This window comes from Diabrotica virgifera, chromosome 9 (assembly GCF_917563875.1).
Source record: "Diabrotica virgifera virgifera chromosome 9, PGI_DIABVI_V3a".
Classification (NCBI taxonomy): Eukaryota; Metazoa; Arthropoda; class Insecta; order Coleoptera; family Chrysomelidae; genus Diabrotica; species Diabrotica virgifera.
Window position 1 is genome coordinate 205,976,424 of NC_065451.1, and position 27,245 is coordinate 206,003,668.

The 27,245-nt window shown below is 31.5% G+C and overlaps 1 protein-coding gene and 1 long non-coding RNA gene across 3 annotated transcripts in view; one reads left to right on the top strand and one right to left on the bottom strand.

Moving 5' to 3' along the window:
- LOC114330477 (calcium uniporter protein, mitochondrial) overlaps positions 1 to 27,245 on the bottom strand; it is a 620,188-nt gene that overhangs the window by 422,706 nt on the left and 170,237 nt on the right. The gene's annotated exons all lie outside the window — the stretch shown is intronic.
- Positions 896 to 25,810, top strand: LOC114330478 (uncharacterized). The gene is made up of 3 exons (XR_003652478.2): positions 896 to 1,018; positions 23,698 to 23,909; positions 25,728 to 25,810. It is a non-coding gene; the product is annotated as an uncharacterized LOC114330478 (long non-coding RNA).

A 27,245-nucleotide genomic window follows, 5' to 3' on the forward strand; every position in this document is an offset into this window, starting at 1 on the left:
AATCTAAATTAAGACTGTACATATCAATTATTCGCCCAGTTGTTACATATGGGAGTGAAACATGGACTCTACATCAGCGAGAAATAAATAAATTGCTGATATTTGAAAGGAAAGTCCTCAGAATGATATTTGGTCCTCAAAGAGATGAATTGACAGGAGAGTGGAGAAGGCGCCGCAATGCTGAATTGGTGACTCTATATGGTACTGAAAACATCGTCAGACATATAAAAGCTAATCGGATAAGATGGGCAGGTCATGTAGTAAGATCAGAGGAAGACAGAGTGCTAAAGACAGTGTTCTTCGAGAGACCAGACGGTAGAAGATCAGTGGGCCGTCCCAGAAAAAGATGGAAGGATGATATTGAAACCGATCTATCTAGGATTGGGGTACAACAATGGCAAATCGAAGCGCAAGATCGCAGACGATGGAGGGCCATAGTGGATGCGGCGAAGACTCACCCCGTTGTAAAGCCAGTCAAGAAGAAGAAGAAGAAGTTTTTTTAAATGAAAATATTTTTGCGCTTTCCGTGGATATTTGTGCCAGAGCCGCACCTAAGGAGCCAAAGAGCCACATGCGGCTCCGGAGCCGCACTTTGTCGACCACTGTCGTAAGGAATATTTAGTTCTTCTGTTCTTTAGATTTCTCGTTGTTTTAAATATAGAAAATAATACATACTTTTCATAAAATTTAAATCTAAAATGAAATTTATTTGGACGACCTGTCTTCTGACTCTCCTTGTATTTCACCGATTTTAAGACGAAACTCTTTCGTTTTTCGATAGCAGGCAGTTTATTTTGCAACTTAACGAAAAGCGAAAACGAAAACATGTATCCAAATAATTAGCGCCGAAGTAAAAGCAAACAAATTATTTGCAACTCGTATTAGAATAATAATGATGTAACACGAGAAATATCTAAAATTCAGTCCGAGGTACGTTTCTCGCCGGTACACACGATTAAGTGATATAAAAAAAACATGTAGAGTGCCAGGAGTACTATATGGAATCTTAAGTTTTGAAGTAAGTCAACAATGTTCTATTTTTTTATGTTTTATTCCAAATACAACAAAAAGTTTATCAATTAAGAGTTTTTTTTGTTTTAAGCAATTATATGTCTTGACTTTTTTTATTGATTTTCTGTAAGTACCTACTTCCTACTCTAGTTAGTTAACTGCTTCCTTCCAAGTTCTCTGTTACCCTCGATTTTACCTTTCATGATAAATTGAAGAATTCCGTATCGGCCTCCTCTAAGAATATGCCTTGGGTATGAAAATTTTCTTATTTTAATAGTTGACAGTAACTCACGAACGACATTTGCTCTATTTAACACAGGTTCGTTGGTCTGCATCACTATCCAGGGCTGCAACCACATATCAAACGCGTCTAGACAATTTTTTATAGTATCAGTCTTCAGAATCTGTTTTGAGATGTCCAGGGCGCATCTGTTTTGAGATGGACGTTAAGAGGTGACTCAAATTTTTTTGCAGAAATTGCTTGAAAATAACTCAAATAATATTTGAGTTATTCTCCCACTCAAAATGGTCCGGAACATTGTTTAAATAATCAAAATGGCAAAATATGAAGGAAAAATTCGATTTTTTTATTGGTTTTTTGATTATAACTTTAAAACTATTCATTTCTCTGAAAAGTTCCGCTGACATAAAAGTTGCATAATTAAATTTCCTACAATATCAAATTGGTTAAAAATTTAAAAAATAGTCACCCTTGTTGCAAAATAGCAATAATTGCGAAAAAACAACCATACAAAAACAAGTACAGTGGAACCTCGATAACTCGGATTAATCGGGACCGCGGCCGATCCGGGTTATCGAAAATCCGGGTTAGCCGGAGAATATAGTAAAAATTAATAAACAACCTCCATTATAATTACAAAAACATGAAATACATATGCACAGTACACATCTAAATTACGTATAGTTGTATAGAGTGTAGAGTTTTGTTCATTTCTTGGTAAAAAACTCAGTCATACTGTAGAGATGTACCGACACCATAATATGGTAGGTCTGGATCCAGCGTACGAAAAAAAAGTTGATAAATAGCAAGCTGAAAATTTGTTATTAGCTTAAAGGTGTCTAGTCGGACAAACATTAATATATGGGACACATAGGGGACACTGGAACAGGGGAAGTTTTAACTGTGGAACAGGTTAAAACTTTGGAACGGTCAGACCACGAAAACGGCACATGTATTTTGTCCGACAGAACAGACTTAAACTCTCCGAACAGAGATTAAACTGTCATGCAAAAATCAGACTGCTATTTATCACCAAATTGGCGTTTTAATGAGTGGAACATGTAGAATATGTCAAATGACAGGAATTATGACAGGTGATAAATAGCAGTCTGATTTTTGCATGAGAGTTTAATCTCTGTTCGGAGAGTTTATGTCTGTTCTGTCGGACAAAACAAATGTGCCATTTTCGTGTTCTGACCGTTCCAAATTTTTGACCTGTTCCACAATTAATACTGCCCCTGTTACAGTGTTCCCATATATCAAAGTTTATCCTACTAGACACCCTTAAGCTATTAACAAATTTTTAGCTTGCTATTAATCAACTTTTTTTTCATACGCGGGATCCAGACCTATGGTATCATAATATCATATTATGATGCTGCAATAAATTTATTTTAAAGATTCGCCTTTATCAATCCTACCTAATGCTTCTAGTTTCTTTTCCATTGTCACTACAACATTTTTACGTTTTGTTACCATTACGTAGACAAAAATCACACAAACACAATCTGAAGCACGATTACAGAACGGAAGTGATTAATACGACTACTACACACAATACGGTTACAAGGAACAATGTTGTTATTTAAGAACAGACTAAGCCCATTGTTTTAAAAAGGAATTTTTAAATAGTCACGTCTATTTTAAACAATGCTAAGACAGTTTGGCATAAATAAAGGAAAAGGAATACAGACAGGTTATCTCTCAAATATTATTTGGCCTACATACATTTTTATTTGATAAAATTGTTAAATTGTTTATTTGTTAAATTTTTGTCTGATGAAAATCGGTCCGGGTTAGCCGGACTTCCGGGTTATCGGGGGCCGACTTATCGGGGTTCCACTGTATTCGCATTTTACGTTTTTCAACCATTTATGCTACAGTTAGGACCTTCATATTTTACCCAGGAAAACTTTATGATATAGTTAAACAACACTGTAAATTTCATTAAGATCGGTTTAACAGATTTTGCAAAATAAATTTTGAAATCCAGCTTTCGCAAAAAAAAATCATTTTTTTAAAATGTTGCAGGACTAAAAATAAAGCAGATAGCAAGTTGTATTTTTTTCTGCTTATAGAAGTGTACTGTACCTTTCACTTGCAATTTGCTAAATTAAAATTGATTAATTACCAAGGCGTCAGGAAACTTTTTAAATAAACATTAATTTTTGGTGCTACGCGCAGGACAGCGGTGTTCGATTAACACAAGTTGATTTCCACCAAAATTTCTTTCAACCTTTATCTAATATATTATTTTCTTACTCTATATTTTGTTGTATTTTAATATTGTAAGTCCACAAAAATCAAACTAATTTTATTACTGTTTGTGAAACATTGTTTAAACAATTGCATATGTTTAAAAATAATAAACTTTTATTTTCTAAGTTGAAATATATATTAGTTTTTGCTAAAAAAAGTGTTATTTCAAAGGATAGAGTACGTGTTTTAATTTTGCAATAAACAAATTTATTTATTTATATCGAAATGTAATAAACATTAAAATGTATTAATTATTATCAAAGGTCATTGGAATGCTCAATCAGAGAAAACTATCCGCTGTCCTGCGCGTAACACCAATAATTAAGGTTTATTTAAAAAAATTCCTGACGCCGTGGTAGTTAATAGATTTTAATTTTGCAAATTGCAAATGAAAGGTACAGTACACTTCTATACGCAAAAAAAAATTTCAACCTGCTATCTGCTTTATTTTCAGTCCTGTAGCATTTTGAAAAAATAATTTTTTTTGCGAAAGCTGGATTGCAAAATTTATTTTGCAAAATCTAAATATTAAACCGATCTTAATAAAATTTACAGTATTGTTTAACTGTGTCATAAAGTTTTTCTGGGTGAAATATTAAGGTCCTAAGTCTCGCATAAATGGTTGAAAAACGTAAAATGCGAATACTTGTTTTTGTATGTTTTTTTCGCAATTATTGCTATTTTGCAACAAGGGTGACTATTTTTTTAATTTTTAATTAATTCTATATTGTAGGAAATTTAATTACGCAACTTTGATGTCAGTACAACTTTTCTCGGAAATGAATACTTTTAAAGTTATAATCAAAAAACGAAGAAAAAAATCGAATTTTCCTTCAATTTTTGACCTTTTGATTATTTAAACAACGTTCCGGACCTTTTTGAGAGGGAGGATAACTCAAATATTATTATTTGAGTTATTTTCAAGCAATTTCTGCAAAAAAATTTGAGTCACTTCTCAACGTTCAAATGTACTAATATTTTTACAGATGCGTCCTGGTCTATAATATTTGATCATTCATTGATTAGGTTTAAGCTGTGCGTGGTTACAGACGAATGATTTCATTTTTAGAAACGTTAGGTATATGAGCTGCTTCAATTCTGCATTTGATTCCTTTACTTGGGTCTAGTTGGTATGTAATGTAGCATCCCAGATATTTAAAATGAGAAATTCTCTCAATGTTTGGTTGGTCTATTTGTACGGAAGCATTGCTGTTAGATTGGCGACTAAATATCGTAAATTTTGTCTTAAAAGGATCTTGCAAAAGCTCTTTAAAAATTATGTACGAGTAGATATTAAATAACAGTGGGGATATAATGCACCCTTGTCTGACGTCTCTTTGAATGTAACATTCGTCGGATAATCTCCCGTCGACTCCTTTCTGCTTCCAACTGCTACAAGTTTTCTATGATACGTAGGTGTCTACCATCAATGCCTTTGATTTTTAATATGTTCAAACGCGTTCCATGCTGTGTCTTATCAAAAGCCTTTTTGTAATAGATGAAAGCCACGTCATTACGTTGGTCGTGGCATATGTGGAGGAATACATGTAATCCAAAAAGTGCCTCACGTGTACCTACCCAGCGGTTTCTTAAATACAAACTGGATCTCATCTAGGTCTCTTTCGCAATGACTTGAATACTTCCATGAATAAAGCGACGAAAAATTTTCAATGTGTGGCCTCTCTGACTAGTGAACCTGTATTCGTCGCATCTTGATACCTATTCAGAATTACTATAAAAACAGACAAGTCATTCCTCAGCTATTTCACCAGTAGAATGCCATTTTATAAGTTTAAATATAGCATTGATGTGGTCTTCCTGTATCATGTTTAAGAATTCAGGTGGAGTGTTGTTTAGTCCAGTTACTTTCTTGGGTTTGGCTGATCTTATTTCATGAAGAACTTTAGATTTCAAATTTCAGATCCTTCTTGATTTACATTGCTTTGTATATTTGGCCTGTCATTTTCAAACAAATCAGTTATATAATTACTCCATGTTTCAAGTATTTCTCATTCATCAATAATATCTTTTCTTGAATTATCTACTAGTATTCATATTATACAGTGCATGTCATGCTTCTTTTCTAATTCTTCCGTTTCTGGACATTGAACCGCCATTCACTTTTCTTTAACCCCTCGTATTTTTTGTTTTATTTTTATTGTTTTCTTCTGTAGTGATCTATCTGCATTGTTCTTTCATTATCTTACTTGTTCCTTTCCTTTGTTACCTTTAAGTAATTTTCTACCCTTAAATATAAAGATCCGGTGGTGGACCATGAAATAAAGAAAGGCAATTTAAAGATAAAAAATATAGACAGTGCAGTGAAAGTAAAAAAATCTCGGTCCCTTAGTGTCATTTTTCAAAAAGTAGATCAATTTTAAACCAAATAAAATATTTATAACAATCGTAATTGGACATAATTATGCTATTACAGTCATTAAATTCATTGCTCTATTAATTATTGGGCAGAAATGTTCGGATTCAACTTCTCTGGGTTTAATTATAAGAATTTATAATAGAAACTATAACGAGAATGCTCTTAGTCAGTTAAAACCATCTGATTAAATGAAAGTCTGGGTATATATTATATCAAAATTTACTATATTATTTTATGTTAAAAAAGTAGCTTATAGCTATTTTTTTGCCTTCTAGGTGACCTTGGAGCTGATATTATGTCCCTCGAAAGTGTCAAAAATAGTTCTTTTTATGCTATATTTGAAGAGCTATATCTCTGAGGCCAGTGGAGCAATTTTTTATCGCAAAAGATCTCATTTTTCTTGTTATGTCAACTTTTTGATGAAATAATTTGCAAATCCGTAAATTATGATTTTCAACTGTCAAAATTTAACTAAACGAGTAAAAAAAATCAAGAAACCGGCCAATCAAAACCTTTCAAATGAGGATTTGTAAATTAAAATTCTTCTAGTATATTTGAAGACACAGCTGTTTAAAAATAGTCAGTTTTTCGAAAATCGCACTTTTTGTCATTTTTAAATTGATAGTACATACGTACTTTTGCCTGACAACATTAAATTGCGTAAAAATTTAGGTGAAGATAGTTCTATATGTCTACAACAATCTCTACTTATTGGAGTTCTTGGCCCGAGCCTTGAAATATTTTTTTGATCTAATTGATTTCCTAAAAATTGGGCTTTTTGCTTCATAAGTAAGTCAACACACGTTGTCGTTAATTTTTTAACGTTTATTCAGCAATATGTTAGTTATAAACATTCTAACAATAAGCGTCTTTGGGGTTTGAAGTAACAGTTTGTTACGTATAGACAACTTCGATGTTCTGCACAGGATCCAATAATGTTTAGGAAATTTTAAGTTGGCGCTTTTTCCATATATGGGTTCTCCATGTCAAAGTTTTGTCCAGGTGCATTCCAACGTATTTAACGCTTTTGGCTTGTGGAATTGCTTTGTTATTTATTTCTATATTAGGCGATATTTTGCGACATTTTGTAAATATGATATGTTGTGATTTTGATTCACTAATCTTTATGCGCCATTTCTTTGTCCACTTTTCAATGTCCCTAATATGCCTTTGAAGAGATTCGGTAGCTACTGCGGGATTTTCATCCGTGACTAACATAGCTGTGTCGTCTGCAGATGTTGTAGTCGTTACATTTTCATTTGCTGGTATGTCGTGTGAAATATTAAATATAATATAGGACCCAGAACACTACCTTGAGGGACTCCAGATCGTATACATACGGTAGATTTTTGATGTATCTGCTTCATGCTTGACACGGTAGTATCTTCCTTCTAAATATGTTTTCAGTATAGTAAACATTGACTCAGGAATGTTCATTTTTATTTTGAAGAGCAACCCTTCATGGCAGACTTTATCAAAAGCCTGTCCTAGAAAAAGTGCAGAACAGTATTTTTTTTCTTCAAAAGTTTTATTTACTATATCAACGACTCTATGAACTTGTTCTATTGCTGAATGCTTCTCTCTGAAACCAAACTGGTGATCCGGACAAAGATTATTATCAGTTATTATTTTCATAAGTCTTGTCGCTAATAGCTTCTCAAATAGTTTAGCGAGTTCCGGTAAGAGACTAATAGGACGATAGGAGGTATGTTCGTGAGGTGGTTTACCAGGTTTATTATGGATCATTATTATATCAGCAATTTTCCATTGCGTTGGTACAATTTTGACCCTTAGTGCTGAGTTGAAAAGTTGTGTTATCATACCTACACCTTTATCTGGTAACTCTTTCAAGATGTCGTGTTGTAGTTAATGACTCCTGATTTCTTCTGTTATATGTTGAATTATTTGCCAGTATTAGTACTCAACGAATTATTAAAATAGGCACATAATCAAACCCAAATTTTAAGCTTTTAAGAAAGCCTATAGGTGGTCGAGCACCACAGTTATTACAGTTTTAATTTGAATTTTAATCTGGCACACCAAATACATGCACGCTAGTACTGCTGGCAATATAAAGCGACAAACAATGCGTCACTGCATAAACCCTTGTAGGCTTCCAAAATCTTGGTTATTCCTTTATTTTTTCCGATTCCTTTCTTTTTTTTCATACGTGAAATTATTTTTGCTTTTTTACTTAAACTAACACATTTGCATTATACAGAGTGGAGCAACCAAACGGAATAACTTGGATAATAAATAATTGTAAAAAACTAATAATTAATCCTGTTTATTTCGTGACAATGTAGTATCTAAGTGTCTAAAAATATACATTAGTAAATTCGTAACAATATTATATCCAACAATTCCTACATGACACATCCTGTTTAACAAGTTTTTATTGCAAAAAATAAGCAAATTTGTTTCTCTCTGTTCCACTTTGTATATCAATTGCACGGATTGCGCACATTTCATAAAAGAAGATAGAAAAACTCAAATTATTAGTTTACTGATTCGATAAAATCCAAATTAAACTCCTCATTAAATTCTGATATAGTTAAAAAGCATATTAATTAAATAAACAATTGAATTTAATCAGTTGATTACTAATTAGACTTTATATAAACAAACAAAAGCAAATCATGAATATCACAGAGCTTATTCGATTTGTGTTATTATTGGGTCGAATCCCATTTGTTTAGCGGTTGTTATTTTCAACCTGTAAACAATGTTTTTTGTCTGAGTAAATTAGTTTTTGCGGGTATATATACATACACTGACCACAAAACAAGCCAACTATTGGGAAATGTTGGATTTACATTGACCATATTCACTGATTCTTCTTAATTAAGAAAAAATAGCTATCCGCTCCAAGATCGATAATGGACGCTATGCTTACTCGTCTGTTTCAACAACAATTCTAAAATTTTTAGACACCATTCAAAATAACGCCCTTAGAATAACATGCGGTGCATTTAGAACAACTTCTACCATAAGTCCTATTATAAGTCTTCGGAGAACTACCACTAGATTTATAGTCCACGGCGCATCTGTTTTTGAGATGGACGTTGAGAGGTGACTCATTTTTTTTTGCAGAAATTGCTTGAAAATAAATCAAATAATAATATTTGAGTTATCCTCCCTCTCAAAAAGGTCCGGAACATTGTTTAAATAATCAAAATGTCAGAAATTGAATGAAAAATTCGATTTTTTTCTTCGTTTTTTGATTATAACTTTAAAAGTATTCATTTCCGAGAAAAGTTGTACTAACATAAAAGTTGCGTAATTAAATTTCCTACAATATATAATTGGTTAAAAATTTAAAAAATAGTCACCCTAGCTGCAAAATAGCATTGATTGAGAGAAAAACATACAAAAACAAGTATTCGCATTTTACGTTTTTTCAACCATTTGTGCTACACTTTGGACCTTCATATTTCACCCAGAAAAACTTTATGATACAGTAAAACAATACTGTAAATTTCATTAAGATCGGTTTAATAGATTTTGCAAAACAAATTTTGCAATCCAGCTTTCGCAAAAAAAATTCATTTTTTCAAAATGTTACAGGACTGAAAATAAAGCAGATAGCAAGTTGAATTTTTTTTGCTTACAGAAGTGTACTGTACCTTTCATTTGCCATTTTCAAAATTAAAATCGATTAATTACCACGGCGTCAGAAAACTTTTGAAATAAACAATAATTGTTGGTGCTACGCGCAGAACAGCGGTGTTCGATTCACACAAGTTGATTTCCACCAAAATTTCTTCCAATCTTTATTTAATATATTATTTTCTTACTCTATATTTTGTTGTATTTTAATACTTAATTCCACTAAAATCAAACTAATTTTATTATAATTGTGAAATATTGTTTAAACAATTGCATATGTTTAAAAATAATAAACTTTTATTATTTAAGTTAAAATATATGAACAAAGAAAGTTTTTGCTAATAAAAGTTTTATTTCATTAAAAAAAGTTTTATTTATTTTAAAATGTATCAATCATTATCAAAGGTCATTGGAATGCCCAATCAGAGCAAACTGTCCGCTGTCCTGCGCGTAGCACCAATAATTAATGTTTATTTAAAAAAATTCCTGACGCCGTGGTGTTAATTGATTTTAATTTTGCAAAATTGCAAATGAAAGGTACAGTACACTTCTATACGCAAAAAAATTTTCAACTTGCTATCTACTTTATTTTCAGTCCTGTAACATTTTGAAAAAATGAATTTTTTTACGAAAGCTGGATTGCAAAATTTATTTTGCAAAATCTATTAAACCAATCTTAATGAAATTTACTGTTTCTGTTTCTTGTTTTACTGTATCATAAAGTTTTTCAGGGTGAAATATGAAGGTCCTAAGTGTAGCATAAATGGTTGAAAAACGTAAAATGCGAATACTTGTTTTTGTATGTTTTTTTTTTACAATTATTGCTATTTTGCAACAAGGGTGACTATTTTTTAAATTTTTAACCAATTCTATATTGTAGGAAATTTAATTACGCAACTTTTATATTAGTACAACTTTTCTCGGAAATGAATGCTTTTTTTGATATAATAAAAAAACCAAGAAAAAAATCGAATTTTTCCTTAATTTTTTGACATTTTGATTATTTAAACAATGTTCCGGACCTTTTTGAGAGGGACGATAACTCAAATATTATTATTGTGTTGTTTTCAAGCAATTTCTGCAAAAAAATTTGAGTCACCTCTCAACGTCCAAATGTACTAATATTTTTACAGATGCGCCCTGGCCTATTAGGAAGACAGGAAGGCATACTGTTTGTGGATTACTTGGAAACTGGTATTGTACCCTCGGAGATCCGTGGAAACAATTTACACCCAAAATAGCAAAATTCAGTTTGGCAACACTGTGTGAATGTTGATATAGTAACAAGATAAACAGAACTGTAATTTAGTCCAGACAAATTAATATATTTTTGTGCCAACATATATTGCACATCATATGTTTCACATATGATGTGCAAAATATTTTGAATTGGTTTCTGCTAATGAACTTGCTTGTTTTGTCATTAAAGTAGAAAACCTTGCAAAATTTATTCTTTATAATCATTATCGTCCTGTTCTCGTCTTATTATTTTCACTGTACTAATATCCGCCGAATTATTTACAATGATTAATGCGATGTTAAAACATTTTATCGTTAGCGGCTTCTAGAGTGTCTGAGACATATCTTATTTCATTAAAATGCACAGTCCCACCGATTTCCACTTGAACCATACACCAACCCAACTCTAAAGAGTTTGAGTTAGACAATGAACATTTTAAACCAGCTGAAGGAAAAAATACATGGAAAAAGACCCGGTTTGCAGGACAATAATGCACGAGTCAAGACCATTTTGACAATGGCTAAATCCGTGAATTAAATTTAGAATTGTATCCACCGAATTCACCAGATTTGTCCCCTAGCGACTTCCAACTGTTTTAATACCTAACCAAATTCATGCGTGGAAAGCTACTTTCCAGATTCTCACTTTAGGGATGGAATTCATCAATATTAATCTCGTTGGAACAAATTTATTGATGCTGTTTGTCCCACGATTAGTTTAACGTGAGTATACGTTGCTATAAAATATTACTTTAGCAAATTAAAATAATATACGACGACACTTTTCGATAGAACTCTTTATTGATTACTATACGTGTTTACAGATCTAATTTTCGTTCGCTACTGAATACTATTAAAAATACAAAACGACTCTCGACCAGAAATCCCTTGTGGTGGGGAAAACAAAAATGTCTATATCTGTCCTGCACAATTTCACTTTGGAAAAAACGTAATTACAAAACCGTTCATCACTGTCCTTCTCAGAAGGGGACAATAACCGCTTGACTCGCCTAACTTTCCAAATACCTACTTTCTAAAAAGGATTATGATACAAATGACAAATTTTACCCAGAAATATAGGTAAGAATGAATGTATTTTAATCTTTTAAGAGATTTCTGGAAAATAATTTACCGAAACTTTAAGAATGGTCTGATATGAATTTACATCGTAAAATAAAATCGAAAAAACTAAAATTAACTAAGCAGGCCGCACATCAAAGAAACATGAAACGTAAATTACGTCTCATGGAAATAAACCACTGCTAAACAAATATATGTCCGGCCATTTATGAAACTTTCCGAAAATAAAAATGTTTTATGAGCATGAATCACACTCGTTTAATTGGTAGGCGGACTTTGAGATTTGTTTAGGAGTGTTTTCTTTTCATGAAACATGTTTTTCGTTTCATGTTTCATGTTTTTCGTTTCATGTTTCTTTGGTGTGCGGCTTGGCTAAGGCAAGCCGCAGACCAAAGAAATATGAAACGAAAAACATGAAACATGAAACGAAAAACTGTTTCACGAAAAGAAAACACTGCTAAACAAATCTCAAACTCCGCCTACCAATGAAACGAGTGTGATTCATGCTCATGACACATTTTTATTTTCGGAGAGTTTCATAAATGGCCGGACGTATATTTGTTTAGCAGTGGTTTATTTCCATGAAACGTAATTTACGTTTCATGTTTCTTTGATGTGCGACAGGGCTTAGGAGACGGAACAGATGTTACATACTAAATAATAAAGTGCTTTCGAACCACATTGCGTTTTTCTTATCGAACTGCAAAACTTATTGAGCTATTGAATATCTTTTTATTTTTAATTTAGGTACATATAGAAAGAAAATATAAAATATGGCACCAATTAAAGAAAAAAATTGAATCAAATAAAAAACAAAGCAATCAAGTATGCTTAGTAAATAAATTACTTTTGTAATTAAAAATAGATGTTGATTCATAAGTTATTACCTGGTCGCCTAGACCTGTTTATTATTAGCGCACTCAGTCAGTGTAGAGATGAACGATCCTGTAATAGAATAAGTTACAGAAACAGTTTGTTTTCTTTTCGTTTTTGAAATGCCTAATTTATTTCGAATGGAAAGTTATTCATAACTACTGGAAATAGATTAAAAATGTGGATTAGATGTGGAAATAGATTAAATGTTTGGATCCTACTGTTGTGCAGAGGATTTCTCTAAAAAAATCACATACATATTTTGGAAAACTGTGCATGTAAATGTATTTCAGACGACTAAATAATTTATCCCTCTCCACCCTACACTACCGATGATATTAAGCGTCCAAAGTCCTCTGAAGGATAAATACACTAGGCCCGAAGCATTTGAAATTGGCAAAAAATAAAAAAAATTGTAACTGGATGGAACTCATTGGAAAAGGAAGAACATATAACCAAAATTAAAGGAAAAATAATTTTAATGGCGATCTGAGGTCGGGAAAGGAAAGGGGGTGAAATGTTATAGGTAAAAAACGGTTTTCTCACGAAATTTGGTGAAAACTTATTACATGTTTTTGTCGCAAATACACTGCGATTTTTTTTAGTCAAATTTCTAATTTTTTTCCCTCTATTTAGATTTAATATTCAGAAACCACAAAGGGGTCTAGTAAGACAAAAACCGACAATACATACATTCTTCGAACTTGCCAAAGGCAATATAATAATGAAACTACAATAGCTACATTCCGTAGTTTCAGACAGAGAAAATAAAAAAAAAGATAAATAATAAAGACGCCCTCACATTTAATTTCCAATCTCACTGCTTTCTATTCGGTGGATTTTTCGGTAATATTTCAAAAGAAAAAATTCGATCTGTTCAAAATAACGATAATGTAATATATTACAGTTTATTAAAAAACAAAATGGTTTCGATAAAAACATTTCAGCTTATTTGAGAAATATCCTCTAGGCCCTAAGCCCCTTACCATCAGATATTTTTATTGATCATGTAGAAACAAATATTTGAAAACATCACGTATTAAAACAGTTTTTATATTGGTGGAGATACGTGGACGATACACTGGTATACTTTACAGGAACTAACAGGCAACTTGACCAATTCTTATTTTACATAAATTTATCGATAGTCATATTGAATTTAGAATAGAAATAGAACAAAATCAATCCACAAATTATCTAGATTTAAAAATTATGAGATTTGTAAAAACAAACATAAGTTTTCCATATTTTTGATAAACCTACCCTTACAGACACAACTACACATAATTCATCATCCACATTCGTGCATTTATCAATATTAATATATTTAAAACTGCGTGCAGTGTCGGTTTATCCACTGGGCGCTTGGAGCGGTGGCCCAGGGGCCTGGGGCCCGTTACTTTTAATTATAAAAAAATAAAGACGCTAAATAATCTACATCTTCTCCGAAAAAAATCTCATAGGCAGATACGCCAATACACTGCAAAAGCCTATGTTATATGGTTACATCTCTTCACGCCTATACACAGTGGGGTAGCCTAGCCCCACAGGGCCCCGTGTCAGTGTTTGTGGCGGGGCCCTTTTCCAAAAACTACAGAAAGTCGTCAGATTTATCTATGTCTCGAATTGCATCCAAAATAATTGCATAAACGGGAGTTTTTTTAGTTTCTAATAATTTCATTTTGAATTGTTGGGCTTAAATAATAATAATTATATCTCACTTTTCGGCTTTAAAATAAGTTCTTTTAAAATAGGAACAAAATAAGTTCTTTTAAAATAATTAAACGAAATACAAAAATAGATATACAAACATCTAATTAATAGATAAAGAATAGATTAATGAACTATTTTAAATGGGAAATAAGCCACAATTTTACCAAAAAAATGAATTTATTAACGTTTCGACGCCCAAGTCGGGTGTCGTTGTCAAAATACAAAATAATATTTTGTATTTTGATTATTTATGGCTTATTTCTCATTTAAAATAGTTCATTATAAAAATGCCACAAGAAAATAGCTTCAGAACAACATAAAGAATAGATTATTCTCGAAAATGCCAATACCCAAACAATAGGTACCTTCACTATTGTGTACCTCTTTCATACTTCCTTTCACATTTTCATACTTCCATTGTGTACCTCTTTCATATTGTGTACTTCTTTCATACACACTCTTTCAAATATTCAAAAGTAAAGCGATTACAACAATTGCAATTTGGCATTATACAGTGGCCTCTAAGGCTAGCACTCCACTTGCGGTTTGTAGTCGCGGCGACAAAAAAATCGCTGTCGCAGAAAATTTAGAGTCTAGAAAATTAGTCGCTGTTTTCAGAATCGCGACTTGAATGCTACAAGGGTGTGACATCAGCTTTTAGATGTTTTTTTACTCTAGATAAAGAAGAAGTCCAGACGTCAATTATTAATACTTTATGCCAGAAACATAAAAACGATGTTGATGAAACCAAAGAGAACTTGCATAATGAAAGTACCCATTTTGTAACGTTATGCCAAAATTTGAATAAACATATAATTTATGAAAAATTTGATGTCATCCAGGCTGTAAAGGCAACTTTTCCCAAAACTTTACTGCAAATTAATTTGACGCGTCTTTTTCGGCTTTAAAAAGAATAAAAACATATTTAAGGTCAAATTTGGGTCAAAAAACCTAGACGCATTATCACTATTGTATATAGAGAATGAATAAACTGGAGAAACTGAATTTTGATAATATTATATGGCAGTTTGCGAATGCCAAGTCAAGAAAAAAGTGATCTTATTTTTGTCTCCATGTATTTTTTAGAATATGTTTTTTTTTGCTTGTCATGTGTTGTTTTGTGGAACTTTCTGTTTTTTATTTAAGTTTTTTTAAAAGTATTTTTTGGATTATTTTTTACGTTTGCTATTCTTCTTGCTTGTTTAAAAAAATTACTTTAAGGATTTTACAATAAACCATTATAGTTAATGTATGTGTTTTCTTGTTAAAAACCTGACAACGAATAGCAATGAAGGGGGCTCCTAAACCTCTAGCGCCCAGGGCTCGAAGTTAGGTTAAACCGACACTGACTGCGTGAATACATCTATCAACTCTACTGCTTAACAATGCCGTTTATAAATCTTTCTAACGACGCGTATTATATCTTGCGTTCAACTTTTCAACGCTTGGATCTACTTCCCCCACCACTTTTCAAGCAAAACGTTTTCATTTAAGGTCGCTACGAAAATCCTTATTTTTCACAATATTTTACAATCTTTACTAGATGTATAAATGGCATTGTTAAGTACTTAGTAGAGTTGACAGATGTACATACTCATACTCACGCAGTTGAGAATGTTAATATTGATAAAAATATTATGAATTTTTGAAGTTGGAACAGCTATCTCGGCAAAAAATGGTCCTAGAAAAACTTGTTATGAATGGGTGCTATTAAAAAAACAAGTTATAAACAAATTAGAACAATTTTCAAACGCCACTTTGGAGAGGAGTTTATAGGAGAATGAGTATATACAAAAAAATGAAACCTTATAAAAGTTCTATCGGCAACATCGGTGTTTTTGCAATTGAAAATATAGTAACGTTTAATAAAGAAAATAAATATTTCATAAACTTGAATATTATATATTGTTCAACTATTGTTTTTTTTGCTTTATGTTGGTAACATAACGCAACTTTTCCTGCAATGTAACATATTTATAATTCTTATTTATAATGCAAATAATAATTTTGTGCAAATTTGTTTTTCAAGCTTCATTTATAATTATTTAAAAAAAATAGCGGTAAAATTTAATTTAGCAAGTCTTAATTGAAAGCTTTTTCCTTAAATTTGCAGAAAAAAATCGTAAAAACCTCCATAACATAAAAACATGAATTACTGCAGCAGTTAAAAAAGTAAATTTTATGCAAAAACTACCCATTTTTAAACGCTTTTCTTTACTTCAATAGTTTGCATCAAATCTTTAGACGTTAATTTGACTGACTTTTCTTCAATGCAAATGAATGATTTGCAGACATATGCATTCGCGGGAACAATACACGAATAGTCAATAAAAACAATTTTTTTTATGTTTATTAATTGTTTAAATAAAAAAAAAACGATTTTAATGGAAAATGCTCTTGTTTTTTACAATGTAGATACTTGAAACTTTTACGGATTGCAGCTAATGATATGAACTATACATAATATTACACGTTATGCTTCATAAATAAACAATGAAGTTTCAAATTTTAAACGGTCGTATATTTGTTTATACAGTATGTCCCTGTAAGTTGTATCCATATGGAAAACTTTTTTATTATTAATTTTACGAAAAAAAGTTATTCTTTATAAAAAGCTCTGCATGGTCCAAAACCTAAGATTTAAACATCAAATATCAAATTTTTTGAATATTATACGAGGTATGTCAAAAAGTTTGAATTTTACTCAAGAGTAAAATAGCTTTATTTTTCGTAATATTGGAAATTGCTATTATGAAAAGTTGTTTGGAATTAAAAACTATATTCTAATATGCAATTACATCCTTCTAATTGAAAAAATTTTTTTTTGAGAAATTATGGATAACTATCATTATTTTTTCAGTTATTTCAATTCTGATAACTCATTTATTATTAATTTTACGAAAAAAAGTGATTCTTAATAAAAAGTTCTGGGTCTAAACATTAAAATACAAAAATCTTATATCAAATTTGATCAATTTTATACGAGGTATGTCAAAAAAGATAAATTTAGATCAAAAGTAAAGTACCTTTATAGTTCAGAATATTTCAATTAGAAGGATGTAATTACATACTGAAACATAGTTATTAATTCTAAATAACTTTTCATAATAACAATTTTCGATATTGTGAAAAATAAACGTATTTTACTCTTGAGCGAAATTCATATTTTTTGACATACCTCGTATAAAATTGATAAAATTTGACAAAATATGGTTGTATTTTAAATTTTAGACCATGCAGAACTTTTTATTAAGAATCACTTTTTTTCGTAAAATTAATAATAAAAGAGTTATCTTAATTAAAATAACTGAAAATAATGTTAGTTATCCATAATTTAAAAAAAAAAAATTTTTTTTAATTAGAAGGATGTAATTGCATACTAGAATACAGTTTTTAATTCCAAACAACTTGTCATAATAGCAATTTTCAATATTGTGAAAAATAAAGCTACTTTACTCTTGAGTGAAATTCAAACTTTTTGACATACCTCGTATAATATTCAAAAAATTTGACATTTGATGGTTAAATCTTAGGTTTTGGACCATGCACAGCTTTTTATAAAGAATAACTTTTTTTCGTAAAATTAATAATAAAAAAGTTTTCCATATGGATACAACTTACAGGGACATACTGTATATAAATCGGCGTTTATTCGTGTCAAATTTCAATACAATACGAAACAAAACTTATACTCTGGGCTAATTAGCAAAATTCATGGAAAAGTTATTTACCAGCAATTTTATTGCTGGAATCGAATTATAAGATCCTATATATTAATAATGTAGGTGTGCAAAGTCCGCAGATAGTGTGCTACTTTTTTTATGAACAAAATGGCGCCGCCAAATCGTTCAATTATTGCTCTATAACTCCGAAGATTTTAACTTTACACCAAAAATACTCAAATAAAAATTCACCCCAATTTAATTCTACATAGAGGCATGTTTTTCCCGATTTGCTCCGACGAAAATTTTCCTCGGAAAATGTGGGTTTTCCCAACAAAATCTCGAATTTTCACTAGTAATACCATTAGAGGTCAAATTATTTCCGGAAATTTTTTTGAGATCATGAATATTTTGAAAATTTCCCGAGTCGCAGACGAGGTAAATTTTCTAAAAATATTCATGATCAAAAAAAAATTTCCGGATATTAATTTGACTTCGCGTGGTATTCGGTAAGAAAATTCCACACCAAATTTGCATTTGAAAATTCAAAGCTGCATGAACAGATTAATAGCTTTGTCAGCAATTATTTAGGCTTTCAAATTCGTAATTTCTACTCATTGTAGTTGCATGGGAATACCATTTCAAGATAGAAAATAGTATATTCTTCAATTTTACATAAGTTTTGAGTAACTACAAGTGATAGAAAATGAATCAAAACTAAATTATGTAAACAAATAAAAACCAGTCTGTCAAAAATGTTCTGTTATTGTAAACGTCAAAAAATTTCCACTATAATTCGCTGTTGGGTACCCTACGAGCAAAAAATTTCCGATAAAATACCTCCGTTGCCATGGTGATCTGTCAAAATAACGTATTTTGATTGGTTCAAAATTACAGGTGTGGAATTTTCAAATAAATTTTTTGGGCCAGTAATTATTTATCAATAATTATATAGCTTGGTGAAATAAAAGCTTTCTTGGTATAGACTATAAATTCAGAGGCCGGTTAAAATGAAATGAATATTTTAGCAACAATTCAATTGTTAATTAACAATTTACAGTCGCAATAACAAGCAAAATAATCATGAGACATTGATCAAACTTAGAAAAATTATAAAGGTGTGATGCCTATTTAATATTTTGTCGACAAAATATAAATTTTTCATTTTTTTGCATAATCTTTAAATGTTTAAAAAAAATTGTTATAAACAAATTAACATTTCTTAGAAATTGTTTATTATATTCTAATTTTAAAAAATACTTAAAATGCGTATTTCATAGGTCTTGAAAATGAATGCTTTAAAACATTTTTCCAACCATTTGCAAAAAAGTTAGGAAACAGCAAAATAAATATACGATATCTCCATTGTTTATAATTTGTTTTAATTGTTTCAAAGCTTAAAAGTGAGTCTATGGTACAATCTAATTACTCACAAAGAATGTCAAAAATTAGTGCAATGGTTATATTTTAATCAAAGATTAAAAATACTTTTTTTTGTAATTTTTAGCGCGAAAGTAGGCTTGATACAGAGCCGGAGATAAAATGTTCACTCGAAGCGACTGACACGCTTAAACGCGCGCGAGTTGTGTATGTGGGCGGGTAGCTACGGTACTGTATTATTCTACTTTCGCGCGTGTAAATTACAAAAAAATATATTTATAATCTTTAATTAAAATATAACCATTAAGCTGATAATCGATATTGTTTTATAAATAATTAGCTTGTACTTTAAACTCACTTCTACGCTTTGAAAGAATTAAAAAAAAATATGAACACCGTAGTAATCGTATGTTTACTTTGCTGTTTCATAACTTTTTTGCAAATGGTTGCAAAAAAGTTTTAAAGCATTCATTTTCAAGATATTTGAAATGCGCATTTTAGCTATTTTTTAAAATTATAATATAATAAAAACTTTCTGAGAAACGTTAATTTGTTTATAACTATTTTTTTTAAACATTTAAAGATTATGCAAAAAATAAAAAAAAATTATATTTTGTCGACAAAATGTTAAATAGGCATCTCATCTTTATAAGATTTCAAAGTTTGATCAGTGTATCATAATTATTTTGGTTATTATTGCGACCGTAAATTATTAATTAACAATTGAATTGTTGCTAAAATATTCGTTTAATTTTCACCAGCTTCTGGAACTATAATCTAAACCAAAAAGGCTTTGAAGTCACCAAATTATTTAATTATTGGTAAATAATTACTTATCTAAAACTTTATTTGAAAATTAAAGATTTTGTTGGGAAAACCCGCATTTTCCGAGAAAAATTTTCGTCGGAGCAGATCGGGAAAAACACGTCTCTATGCAGAATTTCATCACGGTGAATTTTTATTTGAGTGTTTTTGTTGTAAAGTTAAAATCTTCGGAGTTCTAGAGCAATAATTGAAAAAAACACGATTTTCGGGCGCCATTTTGTTTATAAAAAAAGTAGCACACTATCTGAGGACTTTGCATACCTATATTATTAATATATAGGATCTTATAATTCGATTCCAGCAATAAAATTGCTGGTAAATAACTTTTCCCAAAAATGGCCTATTCTCCGATAATCAGCCCAGACTATTAAGCCAAAACTCGAATTCAAAAAGTTCGTGTTTTTATCGTAGTCTTAGAAAAACCACCGGTAGAGACGTTTTGTGCTACAATTACCATTAGAATTAGTTTTGTCGTATTAATTAATTAAACGCGTTTTTTTAGTTCAATCGTGTGGGTCAAATCTTTGGACGTTAATTTGACTGCCTTTTCTTCAATGCAAATGACTAAAAATTTGCAGATATATGCACTCGCGGGAATAATACACGAATAGTCAATAAAAATTTTTTTTCTTTATTAATTGTTTAAATAAAAAAAAAACGATTTTAACGGCAAATGCTTAAATTCTCTTGTTTTTCACAATGAAGAAACTTGAAACTTTTACAGATTGTAGCTAATTATATGAACTATGTATAAATAATTTCACTTTTTACGTTAATTGTTTACGTTATGCTTCAAAAATAAACAATAAAGTTTCAAATTTTTAGCCGATTCCGACTACTTTTCATGTTTGTACATCATTATGTTTTATACATATTTTAATAAACATGACGATATATTTTAATGTTTGAAAAGTGTAAGACTAAAAAGTAAGAAATAAAAAAATATGAAAAAAATACTTTTAAGAAACGCTTTTCTTTAGTTACGAGTGACTAAAATTAAACATAAAAAAATCAAATAAAAACCAAAAAATTAAAAAACTTGAAAAAATCCTAACACATTCGTTAAAGAAAAGCGTGGTGCAAAAACCGTTTATTCGATGAAGACACGCCACGCTTTTCTTTGACGAATGTGTTAGATTTTTTCAATTTTTTTTATTTTTTTGCTTTTTAGTTGACTTTTTTATAATATGTTTAATTTTAGCCACTGGTAACTAAAGAAAAGCGTTTCTTAAAAGTATTTTTTTCATATTTTTTTATTCAATATTTAAACTATGATCCCGTTATATAAATCATATACTTTAGTGAAAATATCTTTTGTTTTCAAGTAAACTTTTATAAAAAATTTGTTCGAACCTGTAAAAAATTACATTTTGATTTACATGTATTGTAGTTGTATTTGATCAGACAGTATCACTCATCTCTAACCTAATGACACTGCAATCGATAAAAGCATATTCCAATGCAATGAAATCGTCTAGTCTAGTGTCTATTATAAAATTTGGCGAAGGTTTGTGTCTAATAATTGGCGAAAGCGTCAAGTGCCTATAAATTTCATAAGACTCTCCAGGCCGAAGGATCTTATATTTTATGGCCACTTGATTTAATGCAGAAGAATTTAATTTATATTGCAGATAAAACCTGGACGAGATCTTTATTACTTCTTGCAATTTGAGTGGCCCAAGTTCCGCAACAGGAAAAATAAAACGCGGGAAATGAATTCAATTTCGTCGCTCCTTAAGGAGTTCAAAGGAATATTAATACGACATTTTTATGAGATGGGTCGATAGGGCCAGGATTAGATTCGTAGAATTTATGATAACAAAAAATATTTTAAAATTTGTAAATTTTCGACAATTTTACGTTTATTAAAGTCTTTTAATTCCTTTTCTGAGCGTTCAGATCAATATTTCCAGCCGATCTACCTACGAGCAATAATATTAACACAGCAACGTACACACAAACCAATTTTAGCTTCACAACCAAACCCCAACGTTGCTTAACAGCTACTACAGGCTCATCTTAACAAAATACAAATTTGGCTGAGACAGTGGAGAAGAAAAGTAAACGAGAACAAGTCAATGCATATAACATTCACAATAGGAGAGACACATTCCCACCAATGTCTTATTATAACCAAGAATTACAACAAAAATATCATGTCAAATACCTGAGTATGCATCTTGACAGGCGGTTAATATAGAAGAAGCATATATTCAAAAAAAGAAGACAACTGAGCCTTAAGCTTAGCAGACTTTAATAGTTACTAGGTAAAAGGTCACAACTACCTCGACATATTAGTTAATCAGTCATAAATATATTAGTAGATCAGTCTAGGCTAGGTCTAATGTCTGGAGATGTTTCAAAGTGAACAAGATTTCTAAACTGGGTTATTTTTATATTTTTGTGTAAATCCCAAATGTACTTCTTAAAATTAAAATTTAATAGGAAATTATCGTCGGACAACTTCTTTTATGATACTTCTACAATAATTACACAATTTACTTATTATATTATTATTAAAAAGTGTACCAAAAGTGTAAATAATTCTTACCAATACTTCAACTTTTGAAGCAAACTTACCTGGAAAAAGAAGAAGAAAATTAACAATTGAAATGATGAGTGAGTAGAAAGTACTTCGGAACTTTTTAAAATTATTTTTAAAATTTAAAAAAAATATTTTTTAACACATATAACGATTTTTGATCGATTAAATTATTATTTATAAAATATGGGCCTAAATGATAAAAAATATATTTGGTAATGATGAACAGTGATGGTGACGGAATATTTAATTTTTTTTGTTGATTTCCCTTATACACATTATACAGGAAGCAACATTAAGTGGTACAAATCTAACTTCAAGTGACTCAAAGATTTCGGATTTAGCGTTATTATTTCTATATTATAACAGTTCCTGACGACACATTGTTTATAGAGTTCACAGTTAATGTAAGTAATATGTAGAAATAAAACTCCAAGTAACGTTAGGATCCAAGTGTTTTATTGTTACACATTGGTTCCCCACGGTGGCAATAATTTGTAAAACAATAATTATTATTATCTCCCAACGTTAGTTGGAGTTTTATTGTTACAGATGGTTTATTATTATTTTTAAGTTTCACCTTAAAGTTAAGCAAACATTAATAAAAGCAATGTGGCAATAGAGAGAGCAACTTTTTCCAAAAATTGACAGCTTTTTTGAGTTTACTTTATTTACATATGGTATCTTAGTCTACCGCGTTTAATAATATCTGCCACAGTTATATACAAAACGTTAGAACGAAATAATTCCACAAGGCGGCATATAAACCCGGAAAAATGTATTAATACGAATCACCGGTCGTGAAATCATGCATTCTTTAACCAATATCTAAAAATTAAGTCAAAATCAACCACATATTATGCTAATAATCTTTATTTATTTCCAGAAGCGATTCTTGCATCAACAACGTCAAGCTTAGCCTGAACTGCACCAAAGACTACAACACCTACAACACCAACAACAGCCGTTCGTACCCCTACACCCACGCCCAGAGTGAACCCTGCCTCAAAAATAAGCACTGCGATCCTAGCATAAAAGGCAAGGATTTCGGCAGTCAACACGGCAAAAACAACGACCCTTGCAACAAAAATTACTCCGGTAAGAGAACTACTTGTACAAACTAAAAAAACAACTGTAACAATATTTCAAATCCATCAGAAAATTGCAAAATGTAAAAGTTGGTATTATATTTTTTATGTGAGACCCCCTAAGAAAAATGTTTGTACGCCACTGAACTCTTCCAAAGTTATAATAACGTCTTCTACATTGTTTCCTGAAAATCAGAGGTATCGGATGAAACAAAATATTTTGTAACTATCCCCATTTTTCGGTTTTTTTAGATTGAATTGCTTGAGACTGCTTCTTTCTTTGACGACGATAAACGAAAAAGTGAAAATATAATAAGGAGTTCGATATAAAAAAAAAACAAGTTGGTATTTATTTCCTTAGTGAGACCCCCTAAAAAATTTTTTGTTCGCTTTTTTTAAATTTCAAAATCAGTTAATATGTATGTAAATCTCGACCCGATTCGATTTTGCAGATTTATTCTACCGCAAGAATCCCTCGAAGTTGTCGCGGACGGCGAGAGCCAGCCTCGACAATGTGTCCGCCAATCCCTGGGGACGGCGTCAGTCTTTCAGGCGACATCGACGACCACTCCAGTTTGAGAAGGAGCCGGAGTCTGGCCATCTCCGGAGAGTACTTGTTGGTATTATATTTCCTGAGTGAGACCCCCTCAAAAAAATTGTACGCCACTGAATCAAAGTTTTTAAAAAATCGTCATAATAAAGAGGAGCTATAACCCTGTGGTTTCCGACATTCTTCAATAATCACCCTGTATTTGGCTAATGTGGGGAGCTATTGGATTGGCCAATCGTTAGATACTTTAACGAAAATGAAGTCATGGCGTCTTAACTACTTTTCTTCCCTGCAAAACATACCAATTTGGAACACTCTTGATTATAAAATAAAGATAGTTGGTATGTATGTAAATCTCGACCCAATCCGATTTTGCAGATTTCTTGTTTGGCGAGCGAGAGCCAGCCTCGATAACGTGTCCGTCAATGCCTGGGGAGGACGTCAGCCTTTCAGGCGACATCAACGAGCACTCCTTAACTTGGAATTATATTTCCTCAGTGAGACCCCTTAAAAAAATTGTACGCCACTGAACCCTTCCAATACCGTTTTTTAAAATGTTTCCTAAAACCACAGGTATCAGATGAAACAAAAAAATGTATCCCCATTTTTTCGGTTATTTTGGGTTAAATTGCTGATACTGCTTCTTCCTTTGACGACGAAAAATGAAAAAATTAAAATATATAGGGTGTTCCATACAAAAAAAAAACAAGTTGATATTTATTTCCTTAATGAGACCCCCTTAAAAAAATTTTGTACGCCACTGAACCCTGTTTTAAAATTTTAAGACAGTTAATATATATGTAAATCTCGACCCGATTTGCTTTTCCACATTTATTTTACCGCAAGAATCCCTCGGCTGGCAAGAGTCAGCCTCGATAACGTGTCCGTTAATCCCTGGCGACAGTCTTTCAGGCGACATCGACAAGCGCTCCATAACTCGATATTATATTTCTTTAGATCCCCTAAAAAAAGGTTTGTACGCCACTGTACCCTGTCAAAGTTTAAAAACCAGAGGTATCAAATGAAACAAAAAAAATGGTAGTCGAAATTTTTTCGGTTCTTTTGGGTTATATCGCTTGAAAGTGCTTTTTCCTTTGACGAAAAACGAAAGAGCCAAAATATCTAGGTTGTTCCATAAAAAAAACAAGTTGGAATTATAATTTCCTTAGTGAGACCCCCTAAAAAAATTTTTTCTACGCCACTGTACCATTTGTTTTTTAAAATTTTAAAGACAGTAGTTAATATGTATGTAAATCTCGACCCGATTTGATTTTGCAGATTTATTCTACCGCAAGAATCCCTCGAAGTTGTCGCGGACAGCGAGAGCCAGCCTCGACAACGTGTCCGTCAATCCCTGGGAAACACTTCAGAGTCTTTCAGGCGACATCGACGAGCGCTCAATAACTTGATATTATAGTTCCTTAGATCCCCTAAAAAAATGTTTGTATGCTACTGTACCCTGTCAAAGTTCCAGTAACATTGTTTTTAAGTTTTTAAGAGGTTTATGTCAAAATATATAGGGTATTCCATATAAAAAACAAGCAGGTATTCTACTTCCTTAGCGAGACCCCCTAAAAATTTTTTTTGTACGCCAGTGTACCCAGCCAAAGTACCAAATAACGTTTTTAAATTTTTTACTAAAAACCAAAGGTATCAGATGAAACAAAAAAAAATGGTATTCGAATTTTTTCGGTTCTTTTGTGTTATATTGCTTGAAACTGCTTTTTCCTTTGACGACGAAAAACGAAAGAGCCAAAATATCTAGGTTGTTCCATAAAAAAGCAAGTTGGTATTATAATTTCCTTAGTGAGACCCCCTAAAAAATTTTTTTTCTACGCCACTGTACCCTTTGTTTTTTAAAATTTTAAAGACAGTTAATATGTATGTAAATCTCGACCCGATTTGCTTTTGCAGATTTATTCTACCGCAAGAATCCCTCGAAGTTGTCGCGGACAGCGAGAGCCAGCCTCGACAACGTGTCCGTCAATCCCTGGGGAACCCGTCAGAGTCTTTCAGGCGACATCGACGACCACTCCAGTTTGAGAAGGAGCAGGAGTTTGGCCATCTCCGGAGAGCACTTGTACAGTCGAGAGGATCTCTATACGAATCGGCAGGAAGAAGAGCAGTCGAGTGGGAGAAAGAGGTCGCAATTGATACCGAGAGCAAAACTGATCAAGGAACATAACAGGTGAGTGAATTTCCAAAGGATCGGTTTTTAATTTAAGTATTCTTACTAAGGGATATTTTTAAACTTCAAATGTACCCGAAGCGCTGGAGAAATAATTATGAAAATATCATTTTATCAAAGAATTTTTCCCAGATAAGGAAATGCTATTAAAGCTTTTTTAATATTTGGATGACGGGCGTTTTAAATGGGAAAAGCTATTCTTGCAAGTTTTGCAGTCAAACTGTGTTCTTACTCAATCTGTGTTCGGAAAATTCTTGATATTCTCTTCTGCACTCCAACCATACACTCGGCTGTTAAGAGGGATGCTTTCACCAATTTCACTAATTGTATTGGGATACTGAATTCTACCATGGCTTTGTATAGTGCGTTTCTGTTTACACTGTCATAGGCACCTCTAAAATCTTAAAAACAAATGGTGAGTATCCATTCCATACTAATATGTTTTTTCCAAAGCTTGTCTTAGAAGGAATATTTGATGGATAGTTGACTTTTCTTTGCGAAACCCACACTGGTATTTGCCTATTATGATTTCACTATATCCCGATATAGGCCAGGGTAATAAGACAAAAATATACCCTGTTCGTGACACTTCAGCAGCCAGGATACTG